Source organism: Manihot esculenta, chromosome 17 (assembly GCF_001659605.2).
Source record: "Manihot esculenta cultivar AM560-2 chromosome 17, M.esculenta_v8, whole genome shotgun sequence".
Lineage (NCBI taxonomy): Eukaryota > Viridiplantae > Streptophyta > Magnoliopsida > Malpighiales > Euphorbiaceae > Manihot > Manihot esculenta.
The window spans coordinates 13,356,241-13,368,178 of NC_035177.2; positions in this window are offsets into that span (position 1 = coordinate 13,356,241).

The window sequence follows — 11,938 nt, forward strand, 5'->3', positions numbered from 1 at the left end:
CATGCTTAATTCCATTGTTGCTTTGTTGTTTTGATCAATATGGCCAATTGATTCTTGATTGCAAGGTAATAATATGTTAGTTTGGGTGATTTAAGTCAGTAATTGCTTGGATTATTCAAACATAACAACACTTAGTGTAAAAACCAAGGAAATTGTATGATCTAGCAACATCTCATGCGTTTGAGTAGTTAGGATTGGATCTCTCTCTTTCTTCATACAATTAACAATTGTTTGATACCTAAGGCCCAAGGACGTTCATTGGCAATTTGTTAATTAGTAATTAATTAGAGGACGTTCCCTAATTGGTTTAATCATAAGGAGAGACATGGTGGTGAGAAGCGTTTTCCATCTCCATAACTAATCTATTGAATCAATCAAAAGAAACTAAGTGTCAATAATCAATCCCAACAACTGAAGTTGATCCAATTCTTCAACTAGAGCTTTCTTATTATTTATTTCTCTTTTATTTTATTATTCGCTTATTTTAATTGCTTTCAATAGTTTGTTAATCAAATCAATCTCTAACCCCACATTTTACTTTTACTGCAATTTATTTTTATTCCGCTTTCAGTTTATCTCGTTTTCAGTTTTATCTCGTTTCAAGTTTGTTTTGCTTTCAGTTTATTTTGCTTTCAGTTTATTTCGCTTTCAGTTTATTTTGCTTTCCGTTTATTTCTCTTTCAGTTTATTTCGCTTTCAATTTGTTTTGCTTTCCGTTTATCTCGTTTCAGTTTATTTCTCTTTCAATTTATTTTTGTTTCAGTTAATTCTCTTGGTCTTGATAAGGAAAATAGGTAAGTTCTCAATTCCCTGTGGATTCGATCCTTTCACCACTATCTACAGTTGTAAAATTGTTGATAACCGGAAAGGTTATTTTTGACCGGCTTCGACAACCGCGAGTTATAGGGTCAACATCTCATATATCAAGCTTGGTTCAACACATCTCATCATTAAAACATTAACATAAAGATCATGTACAAAAGGGATTACAATCTATCAATAGGGCCAAGCACAATACTATCCTCAATACATTACATTACATCACATGTCCACTACTACTCTATTACATAGACTATACCATCAACCTTGGCGACTTCCCGTACTATCTCTGATCCTGCAAACCAGGAGGTTAGGGGAAAGGGGTGAGCTACTAAAGCCTAGTGAGCAGAACAGTAAAAATAATTTAATAAAATACATGCTTTTATGAAATGCGTCACAGCACAAACAATTCACATCACAGATGGACATGACCCAAAACTCCCTCTACTCTGTGCCCGGCCCTCGGTGGAGCTCCTCAGGACTTCTATTACATAACATGATGTCAGGACGCGTGGCATGGGCAACCCTAGACTTTCTTACATACCATACCAGGGGCGTAGTGTAGGCCACACCTGGTCTTTCCCTTACTTTGTGCCAGGGGCGTGGTGCAGGCCACACCTGGACTTCCATATCGTATCATAGCATAGCATATCGAGGGCTAGTGGGTCTTCCTCTGGTCCATCCACACCAACAACAAATTATGCAATGCATCATATTCGTGAAATCTAATGCAAACAACCTATTACATATCATGATGCATGAACATGCTTAAAACATTTGATTAGTTAGTTCTACTCACCTCTAGCTGACGCTTGACTAACTCTGAAGCAACTAACTCACTGCTGATCACCTCAGTTCCTCAGGTTTGATCCTATACAGATGGACTCAAATGAGAGACCAAACATACTCTAACATGACTCTAAACATCTCCCTAAAAACCCCTTAAAGCCTCACAAAACAAGCATATAAAACACCCAAGGAAGGGTTGAACAGAGGACTCTCGGCGGCAGGTTCGGTGGCCGAAGGTCCCTTCCAGATTCGAAAGTCATGCACTTTCGGAAGCAGGTTCAGCGGCCGAAGGTTCTCCCCAGATCCGAAAGTCAGGCACTTTCAGGGGCAGGTTTGGCGGCTGAAACCCCTTCACAGATCCGAAAGCCCAGTCTTCGGGGGCATGTAAGGTGGCCAAAAGGCTGCCTCCCATGCAGGTTCGGCGGCCAAACATGGTTTCGGCGGCTGAACCTGGTTCCTTCCGAACGGTAGGTCCGAATATGTCACAAGCATTCAGCCTCCAAAACTCCCACAACATGCATCCAACTATTCTAAAACATGCATAAACACATTCTCAAGCACATAGGGGCATAAAACTAGCCTAAACCCCAACAAACATCAACATAACATCACATTTATCATTAAACTAACATAAACTCTAACATTTTAGATCTAACCAAAATATGCATCAAAACCCCTTAACCCTTCATAAAACTTAATTAAAACATAAGAAAAAACAAGGATCTACACTTACCTCTTGAAGATCAAGGGTAGATGCGACCCAAACTTGGAGATGAGGAGGAAACGAGCTCCGGAGGTCTCCAAGCTTCAAAACTTTGGATTAAACTTAAAATCTTCAAAAACACAATAAAAACTCATAAAAATCTTGAGAGACTTGAAGGAAAAGCGCAAGATCGACAAGGGGTGGCGGAGACTCACCTTGCCCGGAAATGGAGAGAGAAAACTCACCCATTTTCGGACAGGGGGCCTTTTATAGGTGGCTGGCCAAACCACCTTTGGGGGCCAAAAGTGCCTCCGCATCCGCCCCATGTTCGGCGGCCGAACCTGGGTTTTTCCCTCAAGCTCTTTTCTTTTCTTCTTCAAAACTTTAACTCAAAACCAAACAATAAAACCATGAAAAAAATCATTTTGTAAAAACATATTTTACCCTTCTAGAGGTTTCGGTGCCCGAGATTCCGAATTTCAATGGAGATTCCATCGGAAAGTTGAAATTTCGATGCCGGTGTCTAGCCGGGTATTACATTCTTTCCCCCTTAAGAACATTCATTCCCGAATGTTCAAACAACACAGAAGCAAGCATAACCTAAAAACCCTCTCCTTAAAAGAGATACGGGTATTGCTGGAGTATGGACTCCCGGGTCTCCCAGGGGTACACTTCCATATTGTGGTGATTCTAAAGGACTTTCACCATCGGGATTTCCTTGTTCCTTAGCTTTCTGACTTGCATGTCTATGATCCACACTGGCTGCTCAACATAGGTGAGATCCCCTGAGATCTCCACCTCTGGTTCTTTAAGAACCTTACTCGGATCCGACGAGAACTTCCATAACATGAAAACATGGAAATCCGAATGGATTTTCTCCATTGAAGTAGGTAAATCTAACTTGTAGGATACATTCCCAATCCTTTGCAGGATTTCGAAGGGTTTGATGTATCTTGGAGCTAGTTTACCCTTCTTCCCATAACGAATCACCCCCTTCATAGGAGATACCTTAAGCAATACCCCAACCTCCTCTTGAAAATCAACATGCTTCTTGCGGACACCTGCATAGCCCTTTTTCCTTCTCACTGCTGATCTGATTCTTTCTCTGACCTTCTACAGGTAGTACTCGGATCTCAGATCTATCTTGGAAAAACAATCGGCTCCTGTTAGCTGGTCAAATAGATCATCAATCCTAGGTAGGGGATACCTGTTCTTGGTAGCGACCTTGTTTAACTGTCTGTAGTCGTTACAAAGTCTCAAGAATCCATCCTTCTTTTCCACAAACAACACTGGAGCACCCCAAGGTGAGGTACTCGGTCGGATGAAACCCTTATCTACCAACTCTTGCAACTGCTCCTTCAACTCTGCTGGTGCCATCCTGTAGGGGGTTTCAGGCATCACTTCTATTTCCAAACTCTATCTCTCTAGTAGGTGGTAAACCTGGCAGCTCGTCTGAGAAGACATCTAAGAACTCTCTGACTACGGGCACTGAGGCTGATTCCCTGACTTGACTGCTAGGCTCTCTAACAAGAGCTAGATACCCCTGATAACCCCTCCTGAGCAACCTACGAGCTTGTAGGGCTGATATCAAACCTCTAGGCATACCCCTCTTATCTCCCTTGAAGACAACCTCTGACCCATCCTGTCCTCTAAACCTGACTACCTTGTCTCTGCAGTCTAAGGTAGCACCATGAGCAGATAGCCAATCCATCCATAGAATGACGTCAAAATCTGTCAAGTCTAGAACCACAAGGTCGGCTGGAAGGCATCTACCCTTAACTGACACTGGACTGAACCGGTAGACTGACTCCACCACAGATGGATCACTCTTGGGTCCACTGACCCAAAGAGGACACTCTAGCCCAGAAGCTATCAACCCAACCTCTCTACGGCTCACGGAGCAACAAAAGAAAGAGAAAAGCATCAGGGTTCATAAGAGCATACACATCAGAACATTCAAAAGTGAGCGTACTTGACACCACCGTGTTCGATGTGTTAGCCTCCTGCTGAGCCAGGGTGAAGATCCGAGCTGGAGCTGACGGACCTTCACCGCGGGAACCTGCAAAAGAAGAGGCTGACCCTCTCCCTCTACCTCGACCACTGACCTGCATCATGGCTGGAGCTACTGGCTGAGCCACACTACCTGAAGTCGTCCGCTGGGACTGTGCCAATTAGGACGCAGTGGGACATTCGCGTGCCATGTGCCCCTGCTATCCGCATCTGTAACATGCTGTAGTCCCATACCGACAGATTCCCTTGTGCGGCCTTCCACACCTCATGCATCCAGAACTATCTGAACCGGAGCTCGAGCCACCACCTAATCCCATACTAGACTTCAACCTCTTCCAAAACTTATTCTTCTTCGACCTCTTGGTTCTGCCCCACTTTTTACTTCTTGTAGGGGCTGCACTCAGAGATGAGAGATCAATTCTCCCTGTACCCAGGGTTGTGGAACCCGAGGCCCGAGCACCTTCTTGTGACTCTCCTATACTCTCTTCTGGCACACCTACTCCTAAGCTTTCATCTCTTCTCTGAACATCCATCTCTACTTCCCTCACATCAGTTGACATCCTTCTTGGATCCATTCCTCCTCTGATTACATCAAAAGATCTTTTAGGGTCCCTTGATGTTTCCCATCTGCTAACTCTACATGACTGTGCTCTCGGCAGAGCAGGGGGAAAGGTATCTATACCCTCCCTCTCAGGGGGAACTCCAGTCGATTCCGCAGATCGACGAGTGCCTCGCATCCTGACTTCTGAAAAAACAACGTACATCACATAAACATTAGCATCATACGGTTCATGTAGAAACACATGAACCCACATCATACATAGCATATCATTAATACACATGCATATAATCATGGCATTACACATCATCATCAAGATAGGACTCTACATCCTATCCTAGTGGACATGATTTTTCCTATTGTGCTTGCCCTTCTATGACATCTATGATCCCGACACACTAGGTCTGATCATATGAACCTAGGGCTCTGATACCACTCAGTAACGACCCCGAAACCGGACCGCTACCGGCGCTAGGATTCAGATCGACTTAAGGTTGCCGGAACCCGTGGCAAATCTAACATACATCCTATTATACCTGATGAAATCCCATACATAATCATACATTTTCATAAAAACTTAAAATGTTCATATACCAAGCTTGACCTATGCATGCATCATAACTGTAAACATAAAAACCCCATACTAGAGCCTTCATCAAATGCTCTAGTAGGGTCAACATCTCATACATCAAGCTTGGTTCAACACATCTCATCATTAAAACATTAACATAAAGATCATGTACAAAAGGGATTACAATCTATCAATAGGGCCAAGCACAATACTATCCTCAATACATTACATTACATCACATGTCCACTACTACTCTATTACATAGACTATACCATCAACCTTGGTGACTTTCCGTACTATCTCTGATCCTGTAAACCTGAGAGTTAGGGGAAAGGGGTGAGCTACTAAAGCCTAGTGAGCAGAACAGTAAAAATAATTTAATAAAACACATGCTTTCATGAAATGCGTCACAACACAAAAAATTCACATCACGGATGGACATAATCCAAAACTCCCTCTACTCTATGCCCGGCCCTCAATGGAGCTCCTCAAGACTTCTATTACATAACATAATGCTAGGATGCGTGGCATGGGCAGCCCTTGACTTTCTTACATACCATACCATGGGCGTAGTGCAGGCCACACCTGGTCTTTCCCTTACTCTATGCCAGGGGTGTACTGCAGGCCACACCTGGACTTCCATATCGTATCATAGCATAACATATCGAGGGCTAGTGGGTCTTCCTCTGGTCCATCCACACCAACAACAAATTATGCAATGCAGCATATTCGTGAAATCTAATGCAAACAACCTATTACATATCATGATGCATGAACATGCTTAAAACATTTGATTAGTTAGTTCTACTCACCTCTGACTGACTCTTGACTAACTCTGAAGCAGCTAACTCACTGCTGATCACCTCGGTTCCTCAGGTCCGATCCTACACATGTGGACTAAAATGAGGGACCAAACATACTCTAATATGACTCTAAACATCTCCCCAAAAACCCCTTAAAACCTCACAAAACAAGCATATAAAACACCCAAGGAAGGGCTGAACAGGGGACTTTCGGCGGCAGGTTCGGCGGCCGAAGGTCCCTTCTAGATTCGAAAGTCATACACTTTTGGAAGCAGGTTCGGCGGCCGAAGGTTCTCCCCAGATTTGAAAGTCAGACACTTTCGGGGGCAGGTTCGGCGGCCGAAACCCCTTCAAAAATCTGAAAGCCCAGCCTTCGGGGGCATGTTAGGCGGCCAAAAGGCTGCCTCCCATACAGGTTCGGCGGCCGAACATGGTTTCGGCGGCTGAACATGGTTTCGGCGGCCGAACCTGGTTCCCTCCGAACAGCAAGTCCGAATCTGTCACAAGCATTCAGCCTCCAAAACTCCCACAACATGCATCCAACTATTCTAAAACATGCATAAACACATTCTCAAGCACATAGGGGCATAAAACTAGCCTAAACCCCAACAAACATCAACATAGCATCACATTTATCATTAAACTAACATAAACCCTTACATTTTAGATCTAACCAAAACATGCATCAAAACCCCTTAACCCTTCATAAAACTTAATTAAAACATAAGAAAAAGCAGGGATCTATACACTTACCTCTTGAAGATCAAGGGTAGATGCGACCCAAACTTAGAGAGGAGGAGGAAATGAGCTCCGGAGGTCTCCAAGCTTCAAAACTTTGGATTAAGCTTAAAATCTTTAAAAACAAAATAAAAACTCATAAAAATCTTAAGAGACTTGAAGGAAAAGCACAAGATTGACAAAGGGTGGCAGAGACTCACCTTGCTCGGAAATGGAGAGAGAAAACTCGCCCATTTTCGAACAGGGGGCCTTTTATAGGTGGCTGGCCAGACCACCTTCAGGAGCCAAAAGTGCCTCCGCATCCCCCCCATGTTCGGCAACCGAACATGAGGTTCGGCGGCCGAACCTGGGTTTTTCCCTCAAGCTCTTTTCTTTTCTTCTTCAAAACTTTAACTCAAAACCAAACAATAAAACCATGAAAAAAATCATTTTGTAAAAACATATTTTACCCTTCTAGAGGTTTCGGTGCCCGAGATTCTGAATTCCAACGGAGATTCCGTTGGAAAGTTGGAATTCTGACGCCGGTGTCTAGCCGGGTATTACAGCTACCTTAGGCGCTAACCACCTCACTCTTTCCTTCTTACAGGTCTAGCCAATCATAGCATAGCTCCGGTTCGACCATGTCGTAATTCTAGTTCCAGTAATATCATTGTTTCCACTGTCAAGAGATCCACTGAATTCTCTTTGTTCATTTGGATTAAAATAAGTCTCTTATCCCTTTTCTCTAAAAAAGAAATCTTATCTTTCTCTCTCGACATGGCCGAAATTTCACAGGCTGCTAGTAAGGGTGTTACCAATGAGGACACCATCATTTCTTTCAACCCTATCAGTGGACAAAACATGCCCTCAATAGCCAATGAAGTAGATCTCAACAATGTGAATATTGAGAAAATGCTCCAGCACATCAGAAGGTTGCAGGTTACTTTCAAGTAATGTAAAGCTTGGGAGGAGCATCGCTTAGAGCTCCTGGAGGAAGGGAGGACGTCTCCATTGATACCCCCAGACCTTAGACTAGGACAATTCGAACGCGATCCAAAGAGAAGGACAAGATCCAAAAAAAGGAGTCATCAGATGATGCTCCGAGGGACGTCAGTTGGAAGCCAGTACAAGCTGCTCTAAGGTACCTAGAAGGATAGGAAGAAGACAAAAGAACAAGCCAAAAGCAAGACCAAAAGCCGAGAAAACAAGGATACGAGGGAGAACACAAAAGTTACCTAGTCTCCAAGAATGGCCAAGGTAAGTATAAGAATTATGCCCCATTAAATGACTTACGAACACATGTTCTAATATGGTTTAGGAAAAATGACAAGAAGACCATGTGGCCTCTCAAACTCAATCCTAGGAAAGCTAGAAAATGAGGTAGGATCAAATACTGCAATTTTCATGTAGACCACGGACGTATAATGGAGGGGTGTCAGCAATTGAAAGACGAGATCAAAAGATCAGTAAGGAACAGTGCACTTTGGAAGTTTTTCAGAAAAAGAAAAGATAGGAGGTCTAAGCTTGAGGTAATAGTTCTCGAAACCACCCTTGACAGTGAACTTATAGGGGTTATTCATGTGATTACAGGAGGACTGGGTATTAATAAGGGAGACAATAAGGAGAATATAGCAGACGTTCAACTCTTGGATCTAACTCCGTGTTCAAGTTAGATGATCAAATTTTTTTTATTTTATCCTTAGAAAAATATTTGCGATTTATGGAAATACTATAAAACTAAAATGCATTATTCAAGCTTCTTTGATAAGGAAATCAAAATCATTGGATTGATGAAAGGATGGAGACAAGAACAAAGACCATAAGGCAATTGCCAAGCCATCCGAGCATGGTCCTACACTATAATCCGACGTTGGTTCGCAAAAATAAATTCATAAAAAGCTATAAGGCAACAGGCCATTCGGGCATGGGTCCCGCATAACAAGGCATTTTATGACAGGCCACAAGGTAATTGCTAGGCCAAAATCCAGGCATCTGTCTACTGAAATAAATTCATAAAAGGCCATAAGGCAATTGCCAGGCCATCTGGGCATGGGTCTTGCATAACAAGGCATTTTATCTACAAGGCAATCGCTAGGCCAAAATATGGGCATTGATCCGTAGAAATAAATTCATTAAAGGCCATAAGACAATTGTCAGGCCATTTGGGCATGGGTCCCGTATAACAAGGCATTTTATGCCATGCCACAAGGCAATCACCAGGCCAAAAGTCGAGCATCTGTTCGTGGAAAACACATTCATAAAAATGGCCACATGGCCATTTAGGCGTGGGTTTTGCATAACAAGGCATTTTTATGTCAGGCCACAAGGCAATCGCCAAGCCAAAATCTGAGCATCGATCCACGAAAACACATTCATAAAAATAGCCACATGGGCATCCGAGAATGGATCCCGCATAACAAGGCAGTTTATGCCAATACTTAAAGGCGGGTATATGCCAGGCCGACCTACTGGATGTTAGTCCCGTATTATGAAAAGTTTCTAAGGCATTTCATGCCAAGACTTGAAGGCGGGTATAAGCCAGGTTGATCCCCTGGGTGTTAGTCCTACATCATGAGAAGATTCCAAGGCTTTTGATGCCAGAAAGCCCAAAAGCACATCAGGACTAGGATCAAGGTTAAAAAAATGCTTGGAAGATCCTAAAGGCTAGAAAAAACCAAAGAGCTCATAAGAGCTAAAAAAATACCTGGAAGCTCACAAAGGCATTTGGTGCCAAAAAGCTCGTCATGGCTGTAAATGGCTAAGAAGCCTGCTAGGGTTGTACAAGGCCTAAGAGCTCGTAAGGATTAGAAACCTAGAAGCTCGTCAAGGCATTTGATGCCAAAAAGTCTGGAGGCACATCAGGGCTAAGATCAGGATTAGAAAAATACCTAAAAAATCGTGAAGGCTAAAAAAAGCCAAGAAGCTCGTAGGGGCTAAAAAAATGCCCAAAAGCTCATAAAGGCATTTGGTGTCAAAAGCACGACAGGGCTATAAAAGGCCAAGAAGCCCGTTAGGACTGTACAAGGCCTAGGAGCTCACAAGGGGTTAGAAAAATGCATGGAAACTCATCAAGGAATTTAATGCCATAAAGCTCATCAGGGCTAGAGAAAACCACATCAGGGCTGGAAAATGTCTGGAAGCACGACAAGGTTGTAAAAGGCTTGGGAGCTTGCAAGTGCTGAAAAAACGCCGGGAAACTTGTCAAGGTATTCAATGTCAAAAAGCACGTCAAGGCTAGAGAAAGCCACGCCAGGGCTAGAAAATGCCCAGAAGCACGATAAGGCTGCAAAATGCCCTAGAGTTCGCAAGGGCTGAAAAATGCCTGAAAACTTGTCAAGGCATTCTTATATCACTCGAATCAATTTTTACAAGACAAGATTTAAACCTGACTGATCAACAAGGCAAGCAAGGACATTATGTGCTCAATCCGAACAAACAACCAAAATGACCCAGATCATGAAGACAATTATCACCTTCGAATCTAAAGAATCGAAGACTAGTGGAGGACCTCTGATGCTATATAAGAATTTTCCAAAGTAAGCCGCAAGCTGTCACCATAAGATAAGACCACGTGACAAGGTGATAAGCGATCCCACCCGTAGACCGGCTCCTAATCAAGACTCGAACAACCATTATCCTAGGAACCAAGAGAAAAGACCCAGCCTCAGGATTGGTCGGATTCAGGTTGGATAGACTCACCCTCTCAAACGTTAGAGTAGGTCTCCATAAGGAAGTTACCGTTAAATAGCTACAATCCATCAAATCCCCTTTACGTCTGCAATCATAGAATTTTCAACCAATTAGCCGGTGAAAATCCCTTACCAACAGGCCGGTGATTGTGCGGTTGTCGAGGCCGGTCAAAAATAACCTTTTTGGTTATCCACAATTTTACAATTGTAGATAGTGGTAAATTGATACTCACCTATTCTTCTATCAATGACTAAGTAAATAAACTGAAAATAAAAGTAAAAAGGGGGGGTTTTGAAGTTTGATGAGCTAAACTAGAACTAAAAGTAATAAAGTAAAGCAAATAATAAAGTAACGAAATTCAATAATGAGAAAAGTCTAGTTGAAGCATTGGATCCATTTTAGTTGTTGAGATTGATCATTGACACTTATGTTCTTTTATTTGACTCAATAAATTAATTATGGGGTGGGAGACGCTCCTCACCACCATATCCCTCCTTAAGCATAGATTAACTAGAAAATATTATCTAATTAATCACTAATAAACAAATTGCCAAAGAACGTCCTTGGAGCTTTAGATTCATACAACTGTTAATTACATTAAGAAATAGAGAGACCTAATTCTAGCTAGCCAAACGTATGGTGATCATGAGCTATATTATACAATCTCCTTGGTTTTTACACCAAGAGTTACTTGTGTTTGAATAATTCAAGCAATTACAGACTTAAACTACCAAAACTAACAAATTATCACTTTGCAATCAAGAATCAATAGGCCCTATTGATATAAACAACAAAGTAACAATAGAATTAAGTATGAAATTGTATAAATATTGACAAATAGAAGATAAACATGATAGGTTTCAGATCTCCCAATCTATTAACAAACTAAAACTTCACCTAATCTTCAACTAGAGAATAAGGTTTCAGCCACTTATGGCTGAAACTAACATAAAAAACAAAGAAAAGAAAGAAGAAGAAAATAGGCCGACTAGGCGATTGCTGATGGTGCAGCAAGCTGCTAAGGGTGCTGGTCTCCGAAAATCAGTCTTCTTAGCTGCTGCATGACAATGTGGAGCCCTAGGTTATCCCTTGATTTGATGGAATTCTTTTCCAATTTGGATTTTAATTCCTTTTGCAATTGAGTTTCCTTGTGTTTTGGATTCATTGGTGGGGTGAAATTCTGTTGTTGAGGTGTCTTTGAAGTGTTTGAGGTAAATTAGACTTCTGAAATTTTGAAATTCTGGGTTTTTCGCATTTTTGCTATTTTTTGCTGCAAA